A 20,023-nucleotide genomic window follows, 5' to 3' on the forward strand; every position below is an offset into this window, starting at 1 on the left:
TTGATATTGCAAGAGAGAAAATCGAAGCGGAGGCTTGCACTAACAGTTACTTGGAAGAAAGTTGGAACATAAATTCCAGATAGATGATAAATTTGTGAAGCTATTTGTACTATACTCAGAGCAATGATGCATGCAATTGGAAACCATCAACTGCTCTGCACTATTGCCCTAAATGCTAACTGGCAGTGTTTCCATCCACAGAAACATTTCTTAACTAAAAAGCAGTAAATTCAGCTTCATATATATATTTTTTTAAATTCTAAGTTCTACAATTAACTCCTTTTAAAGCCTCCTGTGTGTGAGTCACTCAGTTGTGTCCAACTGTTTGAGACTCCATGGACTGGAGCACTTGAAATATGACAGGCCAGAATACTGGAGTGGGTTGCCATTTCCTTCTCTAGAGGTCTTCGCAACCCAGGGATTGAACCTAGTCTCCTGCATTGGAGACAGAATCTTTACCATCTGAGCCACCAGGGAAGCCATTTAAAGAAACAAGACCAATTAAACATAACTTGTGATTAATTATGTATAAAAATGTTAAGATTTTTTCCTTGATGTTAACTTGTCATGCACAGAGAAAGATTGCTAAGGGAGGAATTTTGCAATAAAGTGAAGATAGAGGCAAAGGAGAACAAATTAAGGTTGGCAAATTATTAGGAAATGTAATCAATCTTCAAGTATCTAAGGATTTACTAGTTTGTCTATGTATTTCTTCATCTGTTAGGGAATTGCAGGAAAAAAGAATAAAGTGGAAGCTTAATCATTGATTAAAACCAGTCTAAAACTTAGTTGCATCACTAAGTATAGTCCTTTTCACAAAATGGGCACTTGATAAAACCATGGAATTGCAGATAAAGGAAAGATGGACCACCACAAATTAAAATCAGTGAATTTAAAAGGTCTTCTATGAGGAAAGTACACTACTAAGAATTCCACAGAGAAGAGAAAATAATTCATAGATTCTAAGTGATGAGAAATGTATCTGTCATGAATGAAAAACAGTGCCTATGACATTTTCATATAATTTTGTAAGATAGTCTATATAGTATTATATATGTATATGTTTTTATAGTTGAATATTAGAAATATATCCCAAAGGCATATTTATATTAGAAATTTTGATTTTTTTAATTAATAACTAATATTTTATGAGACATACTTTGCCAACAAAGATCCGTCTAGTCAAGGCTATGGTTTTTCCAGTGGTCATGTATGGATGTGAGAGTTGGACTGTGAAGAAAGCTGAGCACTGAAGAATTGATGATTTTGAACTATGGTGTTGGAGAAGACTCTTGAGAGTCCCTTGGACTGCAAGCAGATCCAACTAGTCCATCCTAAAGGAGACCAGTCTTGGGTGTTCATTGGAAGGACTGATGCTGAGGCTGAAACTCCAATACTTTGGCCACCTCATGCAAAGAGTTGACTCATTGGAAAAGACTCTGATGCTGGGAGGGATTGGGGGCAGGAGGTGAAGGGAACAACAGAAGATGAGATGGCTGGATGGCATCACCGACTTGATGCACATGAGTTTGGGTAAACTCGGGGAGTGTGATGGACAGGGAGGCCTGGCACACTGTGAATCATGGGGTCACAAAGAGTCGGACACGACTGAGCAACTGAACTTAACTGAACTGAATATTTTATGAGTACATCTAATAAAACTCAATTTAAAATAAATCATATTAAACTATTGTCTTTTTGTTTGACCACAATAGAAATCCTACTGTAAGGATACCATGAAAGTACTTATCAGACACCTCTCCTTTTGAAAATATGTATGTTAAAACTGTTCTAAGTTTAGTTGTATTATTTAAAAAACCATTGTTGTGTTAAAAAACCAACATAGATTTTAAAGCATTGTTAAACATGTTTCTTCAACTTACAATAATCTAAAATGAATTATTTTATTTTCTCCTGTTTAAAAAGTAGAAGAAAAATTGAGCAAGTAAATTGGGGAAGTCTCTTTATTTTTTGTATTTGGGCAGATCCCATATGCCACCATAAAAATGTTCTCTTTTTACTCACTTGAACTTTAATTATATAGACTAAAGCCTGCATTTTATTGTTTCTGTTGCCCTTTTTGTAGTTGGAGGTAGCTGTACACTTTGGTGTTTTTTTTCTCTACCAAACTTTCTCTCCTTTAAAATTATCTTTCATGTGGGCCCATGCCACAGTTGATGTGCTTTGGGATGGAGACCTGAACCAAGAGCTAACAATCCACAGCTGATGCAACTGGGACTCATGTTCATTCAGTGATAGGTTGTTAATTGGCTATGTTGTTTAGTTGCTCAGTCTTGTCCAACTCTTTTGAGACCTCACAAACAAGCTGCCAGGCTCTTCTGTCCTTGGGGTTTCCTAGGCAAGAATATTGGAGTGGGTTGCCATTTCATTCTCCAGGGGATCTTCCCAACCCCCAATACAAAATAAAACTTTTTTTTTTTTTTTAAAGATTCTACCTCCAAAAAAAAAAAGAAAGAAAAGAACAGCCTGAGACGGGAGCTGGGATAACACAGCCAAGTTGGTCATGCCCATGCCTAGGAAGCTGGTCACAGGGAGAGCAGAGACCTGGGTGATATCTGAGAGTGACAGATGGTAAGCCAAGCCTTAATTATACGTTTTTAGTTCCATTTCTGAAATGGTTGTGGTCTGCTGCTGCTGCTGCATCGCTTCAGTTGTGTCCGACTCTGAGCAACCCCATAGACGGCAGCCCACCAGGCTCCCCCGTCCCTGGGATTCTCCAGGCAAGAACACTGGAGTGGGTTGCCATTTCCTTCTCCAATGCATGAAAGTGAAAAGTGAAAGTGAAGTCGCTCAGTCGTGTCAGACTCTTCGCGACCCCATGGACTGCAGACCACCAGGCTCCTCCGTCCATGGGATTTTCCAGGCAAGAGTACTGGAGTGGGGTGCCACTGCCTTCTCCATCTAGTTGTTCTTTATTCCTCTCTTTGAATGCCCATGACATATGCATATTTACCTTTAAGTCCTGTTTTCATTAAGCTAGGTTAAGAGAACTTCTGTTGCTTGTAACCAAATATAATATGCTTTTACTAAACATAGTTTTTTACATTCTTCCCTGAATATTTTTCTTAACATATCTCCTTCTTTTATTTAACCTACAATTCTTCCTTAATCCTGTTGGATATTATTGTTTTTATTAATTTATACCAAATTAAAATTAATACAACTATAACTTTATCATTTAGTAGTTACCTTAGGAGTTTTAAACTATATTTTGAAACAATATATAAATTCTATTATATTCTTTTAAATACTTTTTCTGTATGAATAATATAAAACAATATGAAACAAAGGCATTTTCTGATTCTGAAGCTTTTAAGTGTCACAGGTCATAATTTTGATAAATCTAATCAGCAGGTTTTATTAGATGCTGGGAGCCAGCGTGAGGAACTCCGCCCGTGGCAAAGGTCATGAAGAAGGAGGCTCGGCATACACAAAGGCGGGATTGAGCCTCAGGAGTCCCCCTGGAAATTCTTGAGCATCTACCCCCCAAACCAGAGTCTGCCTACTTTACTGCTTTGTGCTGTCACCTACACCTCTGACTTTACAGGGGGCTGTCCCCCACCACCTCTCTCTGAAAAAGAGTTAAATTACAGCTCCAGATGATAAAGTTCCTGGGCGTGACAAGAGTGTTTCACCCTACAAACTTCTTTGGAAGTTCTCTAGCCTGCCTGAACAGGTTCTTCCGGCCACATGTGATTGTTCACAGCTTCCCAACCATGAGAGGCATGAGATGTTCTAAACTGTCTAAATACAGATTCCTTTGAGCAGTTAAAAGATTGATTAGAAATTGTATTGGTGAAGGGTTTTTCACTTGTTGGGCCAATGTTTGCTGCTGTTTCCACATCCCTTACCTACTGTGTCCCTGGGAGTGTATTGATTAACATAATTGGTGTATAGGAGTATAAGTAGTAGCTTTAATGTTTGTAACCTTGGACCCTTGAGTTAATTCTTTTCTTGTTATAGCCCACCACACCTTTGCCCTATAGGAATGCAACTTTATCTAATGCTTTTGGAGGGTGGTGCCTGACTTTAGAATAATCACCTTTAGAGAAAAATAAGTTTTCTGAAGAAAGGGTCATAAAATGTTAACAGGCCTCCTGGCTAGAAGATGATGTAAATCACTTAAAATTTTGCATATGATAAGTTTGCAGGAAGAAAGCCTGGCTTACTGCATGACTCTACCCCTTCCCCCATTATCCTCTATCCATAACTTAAGGTATAAAAACTACTTTGGAAAATAAAGTGCAGGCCTTGTTCACCGAAGCTTGGTCTCCCCATGCCGTTCTTTCTCTAACCTTCTGGCTGAATTCCCATGTGGAGCGTGGAGGCTCGTCAAGCCTACTAATTATTACTGGGCTTCTAAGATCTGACCGTGGAGGCCTTAGTGTCTCCTCTCCTTCGGGAGAACGGGAGGACTCCTGTGGCCTACGTAGGTGGTGCCAATTCCTTGCCTTGGAATTTTATTGGCTTTCCACGTAAACCAAGTTATTCAGCCTCTTTTCTCTGCTGAATTTTCCTATTGAGCTATCCTTATTCTATTACTCTTTATATCTCTAATTAATATTTAATTAAAGCTATTGTATCCAGTTCACTGATGCCGTCCCTGCTTCGAATTCCCTGGATCCACCGGGGCTGGACCCCAGCAATTAGTGTTGCTGACACTTTATTATATGAGCCAGAATTAATGTCTGTATTCCATCAATGCAACAATCAGTAACAACTGTCAGTTTCATGTCATACAGATATGTAATTAATTCATTTTCTGCTCCTCTTTACCCGATTTAGTGTAAGGTAAAGATAGCTGTTTTCTATTTAGCCATTACCTTCCAGATTAAAGGTTCAGTTCAGTTCAGTTGCTCAGTCATGTCTGACTCTTTGCGCCTCCATGGACTGCAGCACGTCAAGCCTCCCTGTACATCACCAAATCCTGGAGTTTATTCAAACTCACATCCGTTGAGTCGGTGATGCCATCCAACCATCTCATCCTCTGTTTTCCCCTTCTCCCACCTTCAGTCTTTCTCAGCATCACGGTCTTTTCCAATGAGTCAGTTCTTTGCATCAGGTGGCCACAGTTTTGGAATTTCAGCTTCAACATCAGGCCTTCCAATGAACACCCAGGACTGATCTCCTTTAGGATGGACTGGTTGGATCTCCTTGCAGTCCAAGGGACTCTAAGAGTCTTCTCCAACACCACACTTCAAAAGCATCAATTCTTTGGCACTCAGCTTTTTTTCATAGTCCAAGTCTCACGTCTATACATGAACTACTGGAAAAACCATAGCCTTGACTAGACGGACCTTTGTTGGCAAAGTAATGTCTCTGCTTTTTAATATGCTATCTAGATTAGCCATAGCTTTTCTTCCAAAGAGTAAGCATCTTTTAATTTCATGGCTTCAGTCACCAGCTGCAGTGATTTTAGAGCCCCCCCCCTCCCCAAATAGAGTCAACCACTGTTTCCACTGTTTCCCATCTATTTGCCATGAAATAATGGGACCGGATGTCATGATCTTAGTTTTCTGAATGTTGAGCTTTAATCCAACTTTTCACTCTCCTTTTTCACTTTCATTAAGAGGCTCTTTAGTTCTTCTTCGTTTTCTGCCATAAGGGTGGTGTCATCTGCATATCTGAGGTTATTAATATTTCTCCTGGCAATCTTGATTCCAGCTTGTGCTTCATCCAGTCCAGTGTTTCTCACGATGTACCCTGCGTATAAGTTAAATAAGCAGGGTGACAATATACAGCCTTGATATACTCCTTTCCCCATATGGAACCAGTCTGTCGTTCCATGTCCAGTTCTAACTGTTGCTTTCTGAACTGCATACAGATTTCTTAGGAGGCAGGTCATGAAGTCTGGTATTCCCTTCTCTTTCAGAACTTTCCACAGTTCATTGTGATCCACACAGTCAAAGGCTTTGGCATAGTCAATAAAACAGAAATAGATGTTTTTCTGGAACCCTCTTTCTTTTTCGATGATCCAACAAATGTTGGCAATTTGATCTCTGGTTCCTCTGCCTTTTTAAAAAACCAACTTGAACATCTGGAATTTCATAGTTCATGTACTATTGAAGGCTGGCTTGGAGAATTTTGAGCATTACTTTGCTAGCGTGTGAGATGAATGCAATTGTGTGGTAGTCTGAGCATTGTTTGGCATTGCCTTTTTTGGGGATTGGAATGAAAACTGACCTTTTCCAGTCCTGTGGCCACTGCTGAGTTTTCCAAATTTGCTGGCATATTGAGTGCAATACTTTCACAGCATTTTGAAATTTCACATCACTTTTCAGGATTTGGAATAGCTCAACTGGAATTCCATCACTTCCACTAGCTTTGTTTGTGGTGATTCCTAAGGCTACATGATTTCGCATTCCAGGATGTCTGGCTCTAGGTGAGTGATCACATCTTCATGGTTATCTGGGTCATGATGATCTTTTTTTGTATAATTCTTCTGTGTATTCTTGCTACCTCTTAATATCTTCTGCTTCTGTTAGGTCCATACCATTTCTGTCCTTTATTGAGCCCATCTTTGCATGAAATGTTTCTTTGGTATCTCTGATTTTCTTGATGACATCTCTAGTCTTTCCCTTTCTATTGTTTTCCTCTATTTCTTGGCAGTGATCACTGAAGAAGGCTTTCTTATCTCTCCTTGCTATTCTTTGGAACTCTGCATTCACATGGGTATATCTTCCCTTTTCTCTTTTGCTTTTCACTTCTCTTCCTTCCTCAGATATTTGTAAGACCTCTTCAGACAGCCATTTTGCTTTTTTGCATTTCTTTTTCTTGGTGATGGTCTTGATCACTGACTCCTGTACGATGTTATGAACTTCTGTCTATAGTTCATCAGGCATTCTGTCTGTCAGATCTAGTCTCTTATATCCATTTTTCACTTCCACTGTATAATCATAAGGGATTTGGTTTAGGTCATACCAGAATGGTCTAGTGGTTTTCCCTACTTTATTCAATTTAAGTCTGAATTTGGCAATAAGGAGTTCATGATCTGAGCCACAGTCAGCTCCTGGTCTTTTTTTTTTTTTTTTTGCTGACTGTATAGAGCTTCTCCATCTTTTGCTGCAAAGATATAATCAATCTGATTTTGGTATTGACCATCTGGTGATGGCCATGTGTAGAATCTTCTCTTGTGTTGTTGGAAGAGGGTGTTTGCTATGACCAGTGCATTCTCTTGGCAAAACTCTATTAGTGTTTGTCCTGCTTCATTCTGTACTCCAAGGCCAAATTTGCCTGTTACTCCAGGTGTTTCTTGGAGAACGCAATGGCACCCCGCTCCAGTACACTTGCCTGGAAAATCCCATGGGCGGAGGAGCCTGGTAGGCTGCAGTCCATGTGGTCGTGAAGAGTCGGACATGACTGAAGCAACTTAGCAGCAGCAGCAGCAGCAGCCAGGGGTTTCTTGCCTTCCTACTTTTGCATTCCAGTCCCCTATAATGAAAAGGACACCTTTTTTGGGTGTTAGTTCTGGAAGGTCTTGTAGATCTTCATAGAACCATTTAACTTCAGCTTCTTCAGCATTATTGATTGTGGCATGGACTTGGATTCCTGTGGTATTGAATGGTTTGCCTTGGAAATGAACAGAGATCATTCCGTCGTTTTTGAGATTGCATCCAAGTACTACATTTTGGACTCTTTGTTGACAATGATGGCTACTCCATTTCTTCTAAGGCATTCTTGCCCACAGTAGTGGATATAGTGGTCATCTGAGTTAAATTCACCCATTCCAGTCCATTTTAGATCACTGATTCCTAGAATGTCAATGTTCACTCTTACCATCTCCTGTTTGACCACTTCCAATTTGCTTCGATTCATGGACCTAACATTCCAGGTTCCTATGCAATATTGCTCTTTACAGCATCAGACTTTGCTTCTGTCATCGGTCACATCCACAGGTGGGAGTTGTTTTTGCTTTGGCTCCATCCCTTCATTCTTTCGGGAATTATTTCTTCACTGATCTCTAGTAGCATATTGGGCACCTACCAACCTGCCGAGTTCATCCTTCAGTGTCCTATCTTTTTGCCTTTCCTACTGTTCATGGAGTTCTCAAGGCAAGAATACTGAAGTGGTTTGCCATTCCCTTCTTCAGTGGACCACATTTTGTCAGAACTCTCCACCATGACCCGTCTGTCTTGGGTGGTCCTACACAGCATGGCTCATAGTTTCATGGAGTTAGACAAGGCTGTGGTAGATTAAAGGTAAATTGAGTTAATTAAGTATGTGATGTTTTGCCTTGCATGCTTGTGGGTGCTCAGTCACTTCAGTTATGTCTGAATCTTGGCGACCCCATGGACTGTAATCTGCCAGGCTCCTCTGTCCATGGGATTCTCCAGGCAAGAATACTGGAGAGGGTTGCCATGGCCTCCTCAAGGGACTCTTCCTGACCCAGGGGTCAAACACATGTCCCTTGAGTCTCCTGCATTGGCAGGTGGTTTCTTTACCACTAATGCCACCTGGGAGGCCTGATGCTTTACCAGACATAACATAAAATACTGTCATATACACTAAGGCTGACCACAAGTGGTGTATTCTGACCATAAGATATAGAACCCAAAGCCGAAGTAGCATGGATCATTGTTATTAAAATATAAGCACAATTATTTTTACTTTTTAAACATTTATGATAAGAAATGGATTTTTTTCATGTGTCAACATTCTGTGTAAATGGGACATGAACAATAACTCAACTCTAACCTTAGAGATTTCATTTAAGCTATGTGAATGTATCCCTTATTTTAGAACTAGGTCAGGAATTTCACACCGGAAATGGTAGTACTCAGGAGAGTGACAAACCTTTCCAGCTTAGGTTGAATTTAAATTAAACCTAGACTTTGCAGAGACGGTCTTTTGGATGACAATAAGGCCAAGAAAATAACCAAAATAATTATTTTTATGTAGAGGTTCATCAAAGATTTGCAGTCATGAAAAATTAATAGAATTTATAGGAAAGAACTTTTTGCTGGGGGATGCATAGTGTTTATAGGTAGATGAACATTTTTGGAAGCTTGTGAATGTAAGAGGGTTGACCTGTGTATCAGAGAGCTGAGGACTTAAGTACTGAGCTTTCTTTCTTACTGTGTGATCTTGAGTGAATCAGTTAAGTGTCTCAACTCCAATTTCTTGCATCTGTGAAATGTAGGTAGTAATAGTTTTTCTTTTCTAAGGTTATGAGGGTTAAATGAGGTAAATGTAGCACTTAGCAAAGTGTCTAACACAGAGTAAGCTCTTAGTGATATTAGCTATTACTACTACCGCTGCTGCTACTACCATTACAGGAAATAGCATGTAACACTGTGATTTCTATTATGGAGGTTTTAAGGACCAAAAGTAAAGTTGATGCACTGTATTACATTATGTTTCTTGAAACAGCTATGCTTTTTTTTTTTTGTAACATATTTTCAGGTATAAGCCAGATTTCATCATTTTCATTGAAGCTTGGCAACGGACCATTTAGCTATGAGATTGTAGTGTGACTATTAAAGATTAGATTATGTTCTAATGTTTTTCTTAATTACTCTTTTTTCCTTTTCTTTCTTTGGAAATCAGCTTGGCCATTATAAAAATAATCAAATTGGTGATGAATTTAGATAATTTCCCAACTAATGTATTGCGGTGATATGTTATATATACTCTTTTCTCCATCCCCCCAATTCTGTAAGAGTCACTTTCTGTTCCATGCAGTTACTCAAGAATTCTTTCCCTCCATCTTTCTTTGTGTCTAGGAGCCAGACAATAATGGCGGCAGCAGGGTTGAGAGCATCTCTGTCGGCATCATCCTTCTAATCTTGCAATAGAGTGCAGCTGTGCACAGCCCTTAGCATTCAGCTTTTTGTGCCTATGTTTTCCCCATACCTTGCTACCAGACAACGTTTTGTAGAGACCAATAATCGTTGCATGGATCCCTCCCCCAAGCAGGCAACTGTCATTGAGTAACCATTAGTGATCCTGCTCAGCCATTGGTAAGCACCACAGTGGGCCCCTTCCCCAAGCATGCAACCCGTTCTCCGGCACATTCAGCCAAAGGTGTCTGAGCGGTGGTGCTGTGAAGCAGAAGGTGAGGTAAGAGGCAGATCCTGCCCTGACTGCCCTACTCCACCCCTTCCAGTTCACTTGGCTTCAGGCCAGTGGGTGAACCAGGGTCCCAGGAAAATGCTGGGGGCTGTGTCCTTCAGGCTCCAGAGCCCTTGCCAAGGTTGCCCACTGGTGGGGCCCAGGACATGAGGCAGGAGTGAGCCCTTTCCCCCATCCCTGCCTCTGAGACTTAGTAGCAGTGGCAGTCCACCTGGGTCACAGTCTGCGGGATCTGATCTGCTGTGTTTGGGTGGCCTGAGGAGTCTGAGGGCCTGTTAGGTCTTGGGTACCTGGCTCCTTCATTGATGACAGCTAGGCAGGGCCTGGGGTCCCAACCCTGAGCAAGCTCAGCTGAGATTTGTGCCCTTTTAGTCAGGACTGGACCTCAGAGGGGAAAAGTTGTGCCTGGGGACCTGGCCCTTTCTTGTCAGAACACAGAATAACTCTCCTTTGGTGGAGGTTTATAGGAGCATCATTACCTGACTGTGACCTGACCTCGAGAACAAAGGATGTCTGACACCTAGAAGCTTACAATTCACCAAGCCCCTCACTCACCTGTCCTAGAAAAGGACTTTGCTGAAAGCTTTTGGGGAGTTTCGGATTTTTAAGGCATGATCCACCCCATCTCCTTGCATGGCCCTCATTAAACCTTTCTCTGTCCCAAACTCTGAAGTTTTGGTATCATTTGGCCTCACTGTGCAATGGACACATAGACTTGCATTTCGGTAACAATCTTAATTTAGATTCAGCCGGGACATACCTCTATATAAGTAAGGCATATTTCTTTTTAATATTTGATTTTTTGTTGATTATTTATTAGCTTTGGTCATTGGAAAAAAGCTTTCAGTGGGGGTAGGTGTATGTTGGGAGAGGAGAGAAAAAAGAAACTATACTTCTTTCTCTATCAGAACTTTTTGACATCTCTGTTCTTGGTCTTCTGTCTCTCCCTATTGGCAGGGGATATGGGGACCTCTCATTTTTAAAGTACATTCTATGATTTTGAACTGTGGTGCTGGAGAAGACTCTTGAGAGTCCCTTGGACTGCAAGGAGATCCAAGCAGTCCATCCTAAAGGAGATCAGTCCTGGGTGTTCATTGGAAGGACTGATGTTGAAGCTGAAACTCCAATACTTTGGCCACCTAATGCGAAGAGCTGACTCATTTGAAAAGACCCTGATGCTGGGAAAGATTGAAGGTGGGAGGAGAAGAGGACAACAGAGGATGAGATGGCTGGATGGCATCACTGACTCGATGGACGTGTCTGAGTGAACTCCAGGAGTTGGTGATGGACAGGGAGGCCTGGCGTGCTGCGATTCATGGGGTTGCAAAGAGTCGGATATGACTGAGTGACTAAACTGAACTGAACCGAACTGATCCTTATGCTCTTCATTCCAGCCTTTCATCTTTACTGACCAATCTTGTTTTTTTTTCTCCTTTGTCAATTTGACATCATTCTTGGGTTCTGTAAATGTGTTCAGATTCCTCCATTTCAGAAAAATCTTCTAAGAACTTTATTGCTCTCAGATTGCTGTCCTATCTTCTCCTCAATCTACAGTTTAACTTCTTAGGATGCTCTTTGCTCTGTTTTCTTACCATCTAGTCCTGATTTTCACTTTTGTTCTGTTGTTGTTGTTTTTAACAAGGATGTTAGACCTTTTATTTTAAGAAGCATTTTATGGCCTCTTACTCCCCCTTGCAGTTTGCTTTCTCCTCTGACCAGTGATAGGTGTAGCAAGTAAATGGACTCTGTAGAGGAGAGTAATGTAACTTCAATCCAAGCCTTTTGTCCTGTGCCTTGTTATAAAATAAAGGACTCCTTTTAAATAGGATTATTGGGAGAGTGAAAAAGGGAACATCTTGACTTTTATAAGAGATAACTTTTATATTCCTGGCAGTTTTAAAATAACTAGCACATGGCTATTTTCCTTTCTTTAAAATAATTAACACTTAAAAACAAAAAAGACAGGAGGGAGGGTTTGGGGGAGAATGGATACCTGTATATATGTGGCCAAGTCCCTTTGCTGTTCACCTGAAACTGTCATAACGTCATTTATCAGCTATACCCTAATACAAAATAAAGAGTTTAAAGTTTGGGGAAATAAAGTATATTGACTACAAAGTGAAAAGCAAAAACAAAAAAGAAACAGTAAACATCACTACTGCTCACTTGTCTAAGTTTTCTAACATACCATGTTTCCTAACATAACACAGCTACCTGCAACTGAAAACGTGCTAACTCTGTATCCTCTCCCCAAAGAGGACACTAAGACTCTATCTCTGGGTGATGTTTACTCTTTTTCTAGCTGAGTCATACTTCCTCTTTGGTATGTTAAATGCTATTAACACATGTTATAGAGTAGGGAAATAGAAAAATAATAAATAAAAAGATTGATTAACATATCTATTTACCTAAACATATGGATATATATGGGCTTCCTTGGTGGCTCAGCTGGTAAAGAAATCTACCTGCAATGCTGGAGACCTGGGTTCAATCACCTGGAGAAGGGAACAACTACCCGCTCCAGTATTCTAGCCTGGAGAATTCCATGGACTGTATAGTCCATGGGGTTGCAAAGAATCAGACACGACTGAGTGACTTTCACTTCACTTCACTTCATGTATATACATGGGACTTCCCTGGTGACTCAGACAGTAAAGAATCTGCCTGCAATGCAGGAGACTGGGTAAAATCCCTGGGTTGGTAAGATCCCCTGGAGAAGGGAATGGCTACCCATTTAGCCTGGAGAATTCCATGGATAGAGGAGCCTGGCAGGCTATAGTCCATGGGGTCTCAAAGAGTCAAACAGGACTGAGCAACTAACACTTTAGAATAATGGTGGTTATGGATATACATGCACAAATACATTCATATCAGAGGAGGAAATACTCATAACTACTACAGTCTTAAGTTTGTACATGGTTGCAGCTGGCATTTATAACTTCCTTCTTCTAATACACATTCCATATTCCCTTTGCCCTTAAAAGCAGCTTAGCTGATCATAGTTTTTGTATTTTTTAACTGGTGGGATATACCAAATCTGTACTCCTGAAAGGTCTATGCCATTAGCAGTTCTGATTATTTTAAATATTTGTACTTTTTCAGACTGAGCTACTTGACTTTCACTTTTCACTTTTATGCATTAGAGAAGGAAATGGCAACCCACTCCAGTGTTCTTGCCTGGAGAATCCCAGGGACGGGGGAGCCTGGTGGGCTGCTGTCTATGGGGTCGCACAGAGTCGGACATGACTGAAGCGACTTAGCAGCAGCAGCAGTAAGTTTTTATTGGAAGAATATGTGAGTCCTAAGAGGTGGCCTAGGCTTCCCAGATAGCTCAGTGATAAAGAACCCGCCAATGCAGGAGATGCAAGAGACGTTTGATCCCTGAGTCAGGAAGATTTTCTGAACTAGGAAATGGTATCCCACTCCAGAATTCTTGCTTGGGGAATCCCATGGACAGAGGAGACTGGCAGTCTACAGTCTATAGGATCACAAAGAGTCAGATACAATTGAAGTGACTTTGGAGAAGGAAATGGCACCCCACTTCAGTACTCTTGCCTGGAAAACCCCATGGACAGAGGAGCCGGGAAGGCTGCACTCCATGGGGTTGCTGAAGGTCAGACATGACTGAGCAACTTGACTTTCACTTTTCACTTTCATGCATTGGAGAAGGAAAAGGCAACCCACTCCAGTGTTCTTGCCTGGAGAATCCCAGGGACAGGGGAGCCTGGTGGTCTGCCATCTATGGAGTTGCACAGAGTCAGACACGACTGAAGTGACTTAGCAGCAGCAGCAGCAGCACAAGAGGTTAACCTATGCCACCTATGACATAGGTGGAGGATCATCTGTGTCACAGACTGCCTCTTCCCCTGTTGTAAGGAAGCAACACAAATGCATTAGATTTCTATTGTTGCAAACCAAGTTATAAAAATTCAGCGATTTAATATAATACACATTTATTATCTCAGAATTTCTTTGAGTCAGGAGTATAGGTATAGTTTAACTGGGTCCTCTGCTCAGGGTCTCCTCAGGTTGAAACCAAGTGGTCAGTTGCGACTTTGATCTCATCTGATACTTGGGGTTATTTACTAAGTTGGCAGAATTCCATTCCCAGTGATTTTAGGACTGAGATCCCAGTTACTCTCTGTGTGTTGGCAGAAGGAGAGAGTCACTTTCAGGTCTTAAGAGCCTCTTTTAGATCCTTAACACATGACAGCTTCATTCTTCAAATCCAGCAGGAGAAACTGAATCTTAGATAATGTAATCTAATCAAGAAGTGTCTATCTGACCATATTCACAGGTCTTGGGCACATTCAGGGGAGGAAATTATATTAGCATATATGCTAGGGAGTGGGAATTTGGGGAGCCGTCTTAGAATTCTGTCAATCACACAATTTCCCTTGGTAGTCATTGGTTATTCTTTTCACCACAATTAGTTCCTTCTCTGGCATCTGAGTCATTGCTATGAGAAGTGACCAGGTGGCAATTTCAACTTCAGTTTTTGGGAACTATGGTTGTGTTCCCCCATTAGAAGCATCCCTTCCTCTGGAGCAAAGATCTCTATAATAGTAGATCCTAAATTAGTGGAGACAGGAAGCCAAAATTTGCTAACAGATCATTAGGAGTAACAGGGGCAAGAGCTATTCCATATTCTATTCCTTGTTTCTCCAACCAATGAAGCTTGGCTGTGGAGAAGAAAAACCCAGAATCATATATTGGGCATTGATTCAGAGCATGTACTAAATGCTTAGGGACATTACATCAACTCCCATAAGTGATCATCTAGTTGTCACCGTATCAGAGTCTTTGAAAGACCATTTCATTGCTTCTGGGGAATATGGAGAGATGGGTGAATTCACTAAACAAAAGCCCATTTCTGTTCTTACTGTAAAATAAATTCCTGGAACAGAAGCAATGCAGTATGGAACACAATGCTGGTAGGTAAGGCATTCTATAAGTTTATCATAAGTTTGGTTAAAGACTTGTGGGCTAGGATTGCAAATCTGTATCCAAAATAAGTGTCTTCTCAAGTGAGAAAAAAATTGATGTCCCTTTCATGAAGGAAATGACTCAAAAAGTAATCAACCTGCCTTAAGATGTCTGGTTTCCCTGGGAAATATTGTACAATGTTGGAACTTAGTGTTAATCTGTTGTTCTCAGGTTGAGTACTCAGCAGTTGATAGAATGGAAGCCCATGTTGCTCAGATCATAAGTAATTTTCCCCCTTACTACTATAGCCACTTGATATTTCAGCTGTTGGAGCAAAGTCAAGAGAGGCTGACTGGCATCTATAGAGAGTAATCTTTTCCACCTGATTATTGAAACCTCTTCTGCTGGTGTTGCTATTTCGTGGGCATTGATATAGGATGCAAATATCTTCATATTCTGTTCTTATTTTCAGAGATCCACTCATACACTTCCCTAGAACGCCTCTTCACCAAATCCAGTCATGTTCCTTCCCAAGTCCCTGACCATCCAACAAACAAATTATCAGCCCTTGGCTAAAAACCAAGGCATCCATATACTTAGTAGTAATATACCAGGAAGCATGTTAATTTACTTTAGTAAAGAAATCACATCTGGAACTGCAGCTGCAATAGGAGTTGCCACCTGCTTAAGTTTACAGTAATCCACTGTCAATATCTTCAGATCCATCTGTCCTTTGCACAGGAAAAATAGGCAAGTCGAATAGAAATGGGGTAGAAATCACCACATCTGTATCTTTCAAGTAATTAATATTGATACTTAGAACTGCAGTATCTCCAGGAATGAAGCACTGACTTTACTGTATTATTTTGGTGTGTAAAAGTGGTTCTGGAGGTTTCTAGTTGCTCTTGCTCACTATACTAGCCTTTACTCCATTAGTCAAAAAACTGAGGTGGAGTTTCTACAGGCTTCCTATCTTGTCTTTTCCAGTAATGCTCTCTAAAAGTGGGGAAAGAACCATGAGTTGATTTTGGGGACACACTGGAATTATTATGAGATAGACCATGTCAACATTTCATTAATTACCTAACTTCTAAAAGCCTGGACTAGCTAGTGGTCCACAGTGGTGTTTTGTTTTTCAAAAATTATCTCAATCCAGAGCCAGTGTCCAATAATTCCCTTAAAATTGGGTAATACTTTCCTCTCCAATGCATGGTTACCTGGTAAAATGCCACATGTCCCTTAGGAAAGGATAAGAAAAATATTTATAATATATTATTTGGTAATGTATTATGATCCTTCCTCAAGGGACTCAGCCTTCCTTTCATCCACATGGCTCTGAGTATTGGCTTGAACTAGTTCAAGTCTTGAAATTGGTTAAGGAATTATGACTATTTTAATGATTCAAGTTAGACATTCCTTCTGTTTCAAGGTAATTTCTGCTTCCACAAATTAAATAAGAGTTTAGTTGTCCTTCCTAGGTACACTGTGATAAATTGTCAAATGCTAAGGATCACTGTTGATCAAATCATTTTAACTACTACTTTGGCTCTGCTGCCTATTACAATAGGCTAAGTCGCTTCAGTCGTGTCCGACTCTGTGCGACCCCATAGATGGCAGCCCACCAGGCTCCCCCATCCATGAGATTTTCCAGGCAAGAGTACTGGAGTGGGTTGCCATTGCCTTCTCCAACAGTAGCAGCTATGAGTCCCAATTGCACTTACCATATCGACAAATTCAGCACAATCGTCATGTCCCATTTACCACAATTCAACATTCTTTCGAGCCATTGTCATACAAGTGAAAAAAGCCTTGCAAATATTTTGGGAGTATGGTATGTATTTTGAACCTGACCACTTGGAACTTGCCAGGACTTAGGTCTGGTTGTAAGTCTAGAAGCAAGGTGAGTTAGTGGAGCTGGTATTGATCAGGTAGATCCCTTCAAGATTACTACCTCAGAGGAGGCCATCTCTATATTTGGACAAGGCTGCTCTAGGGAGTCAGGGTTCTATACTTTACTGGAATCTTCCCAAAATATGTTTTAGGGCCCCATTCTTTCTCACTACCTTTCACTATGAGGTTGGGAATTGGGGTTGTTATTCAGCCAAACAGGGCATTGGACTTCAAGCTTTGTTCTCAGAAATCTTGACGTACAACTAAAGAAGTGTGGGTAACTTTTTGGAGCAGGCAGAGAAACTTTGTTTCTTTAACCATCATTGAGGTGGGAATTTAACATCCTGAGTCCATCAAATTCATGTTTTCTAGTGTACTTAGAACAAACAGCCAATCTGTTATACTTTTATTTATTTTAAAATTTCTTATAAGAGCAAACGCATGATCACCTAAAGCCCTGCCTTCTATCTGGGTATAGGAAACAATTTAAGTGACATTTTTGCCCCTGTATTTTGCAGAACATCAGACTTCCCTTTACTGCTGGCAACAGGATCATTAACACCTGTATTACTCTTTAGTCAGTGAACTCTTTTTCATCCTTAAATTTCTGTTCCCCTGGAACCGCCTTGGTACCAATCATTGTAGCAGGTCAATGTAGCAGTAAGTAAGTCAGAAAAGTAGAACCACTATGAGTATTGTGGATCAAGGGTTTTATTTTGGATAAGAATTTACAAAATTGTAGGAGAAGGAAAAATAAGAGTGTAAAACGGCAATTGGCAGATCATTGAAAAACCATAAAGTAGTACTGCTGAAGCACTGACACAGGCGGATAAATTGGTGCTTGTCAGGGAATTTGTGAATCAGATGTGTCTACCCACTAGCATGGGACTGTGAAGAAAAACAACTAAGGAAATCTACAGAGGGTTATTGCCTCTGTGACTGGTGGGGAGATGGAAATTACTGTTGATGAGAGAGACTGGTGATAGAAGAAGCTGAAATCTTCTGCACCACTGCATTTGTCACTGTGGAAAGAGCAAAGACAAGGTGGAATCTGCTGATAGCTCTCCGTCTGTCTCTCACTGTATCTGGCCCATGATGACTTTCAGAGTATAACCACTACTATTTCACTTCTGCCTTCCAAATTTTGGACTATTCTTAATGTTGGCCACTTCTAATTGGGAAACTTAAAGGGGAAGGCTCTTCTGGGAAAAATAGTTTCAGGTTGGCCAGATTCATACAGTAAAGCACCATACCCATTGTGCAATCTCTCAGCTTCTTTTCATTTCCCCAGTGGGGAGCATACAGACCACATATTGAAACAGTGGTACCATAAGATCAAAGCTGCTTGGATTGCTGAGTGACTGCAGAGTGGACACGTGCCGTAGGGAGTCACACAAGTGACAAAAGACTGTAAGGGAAAGATAAAGTTTAATTAATTCATTTAGATTTGGGAGTTACTACATCAGCCTAGCCTATGTTGAGTAATACACATCTTCCTTAAAGCAAGATGGTTCTTGTCTGGAGGTTGATAGAAGGTGCATTTTGGCAATAAAAAGAACTTTTGCTTTTTGAAGTGGACAGTCATTAGGAGGCCTCAGTGGAAGAAAACCTCTACCTGTGACCAGTGTGCTTATTTGGGGTGCAGTGTTTTGGGAAAGAAGCAACATCTTGGCATCCCTTTTACCATCAAGTAAAAGGGGTCACCTCTTTATTGTATGTGTGACTCCAGGAAGAAAAGTGGTGTTTTAATGTTTATTGTCATTTTGATATCCTACTGAAACATTTGATTCAGGACCTTTAAGCCAAACTCATTAATTTCTAATACATTTTCTTCTTCCTCATTTTGATTTTCCTGTTTATCTATAGTTACTCTATGTGACTAGTCAATCAGGCTAGAAATCCTTCTTTAAAAAAAATTTATTATAGTTGATTTATGGTGTAGTGTTTATTTCTGCTGTACAGCAGTGTGGTTCAGTTATGCATATATATTGTTTTTCATATTCTTTTCCATTATGGCTTATTACAGGATATTGATTATAACTTCCTTGCCAAACAAGCTACCTTGCTGTTTATCCATTCTATGTAAAATAGTTTGCATTTGCTAATCCAAACTCCCAATCCATTTTTCCCCCACCCTGAAACCTTTTTTTGACCTCTCATAATCAACTAATCATATTCTATAAAGTTTCTGTCATTTATCTTTAATTCTTTAAATCTCTCTGAACAAGAGGTAGGCCAGTGAAAATGCTATGACCTTTTAATATATTTGTGCATTTTTATTGACTTACACATCTAATTGAAACATAATTAAAGCTAAATATTACTACTTCTGTATTGTAATACTATATATGTTTGCCATTCTGCCCTCAAACACAGCATGCTTAATCTTTTCTTTAGTAGCTATATATAAGAACAAACAAGACAGATTTAGAATATTTTTATGAATGAATGCTGACAGTTGAGTATATATCTATTAAAAGAGAAAATTTAAAGTGCAAACAAATTTATGAGTCATTAATAAATAGATTTTTGTCTTTATTGAACAAACCTGGATAACCTATTAAGTGTAGCAATAAAATTGAATGGTAATTGTGTAATCTGTTTGTTTATATCTGGAAAATTGGGGAGGGGATTATAGCTTGATTTCAAAACTGTACTCCTGTAAGGATTTTTAAGACATAGTAATATTTAATACAGAAAGTTATAGAATCACAGTTATAAGGTTGTGATATATTTTGAAATAATGGAAGATGCATTTACAATTCCATAAGGCCTATGAATAATAATACTAGCAGTATTTCATTGAGTTTTACTCCTTTATGAATCCAACTCTGGCTCAGAGAAATTCACTCTTAATGATACATAAAAGGACTCCAGTTACTTGTCAGAACTTGCAAATTTGACTTGAGAGATGCCCTGTTGCAACTGCTTCTCCTCTGTCTTTCAATCCTTGTTAGCTTTTCTGTCCTATTAATGCCTGCTTCATTCAGCTTGATGAAAAATTTAATTTTGGACATATGGCATTATGTGAGGTTTTTCTCAGAGTAGAATTTACAGTGATCAGATTTTCAAAGGGACCATTGCCTAGAACTTAACACCTATACCTACCATCAGT

The 20,023-nt window shown here is 40.0% G+C and overlaps 1 long non-coding RNA gene across 1 annotated transcript in view; it reads left to right on the plus strand.

Annotated features, from left to right (window-relative positions):
* Nucleotides 1-4,284, plus strand: part of LOC147378663 (uncharacterized) — a 182,220-nt gene extending 177,936 nt beyond the window's left edge. The window contains exons 3-4 of the long non-coding RNA XR_015148587.1: nucleotides 2,450-2,592; nucleotides 3,373-4,284. This is a non-coding gene — a long non-coding RNA (uncharacterized LOC147378663). The remainder of the gene's footprint in view (nucleotides 1-2,449; nucleotides 2,593-3,372) is intronic.
* Nucleotides 4,285-20,023: the final 15,739 nt, after the last annotated feature.

The sequence above is a fragment of the Bos grunniens genome, chromosome 2, assembly GCF_055505025.1.
Source record: "Bos grunniens cultivar Pamir isolate PY7600 chromosome 2, Bosgru_T2T1.0, whole genome shotgun sequence".
Taxonomy (NCBI): Eukaryota; Metazoa; Chordata; class Mammalia; order Artiodactyla; family Bovidae; genus Bos; species Bos grunniens.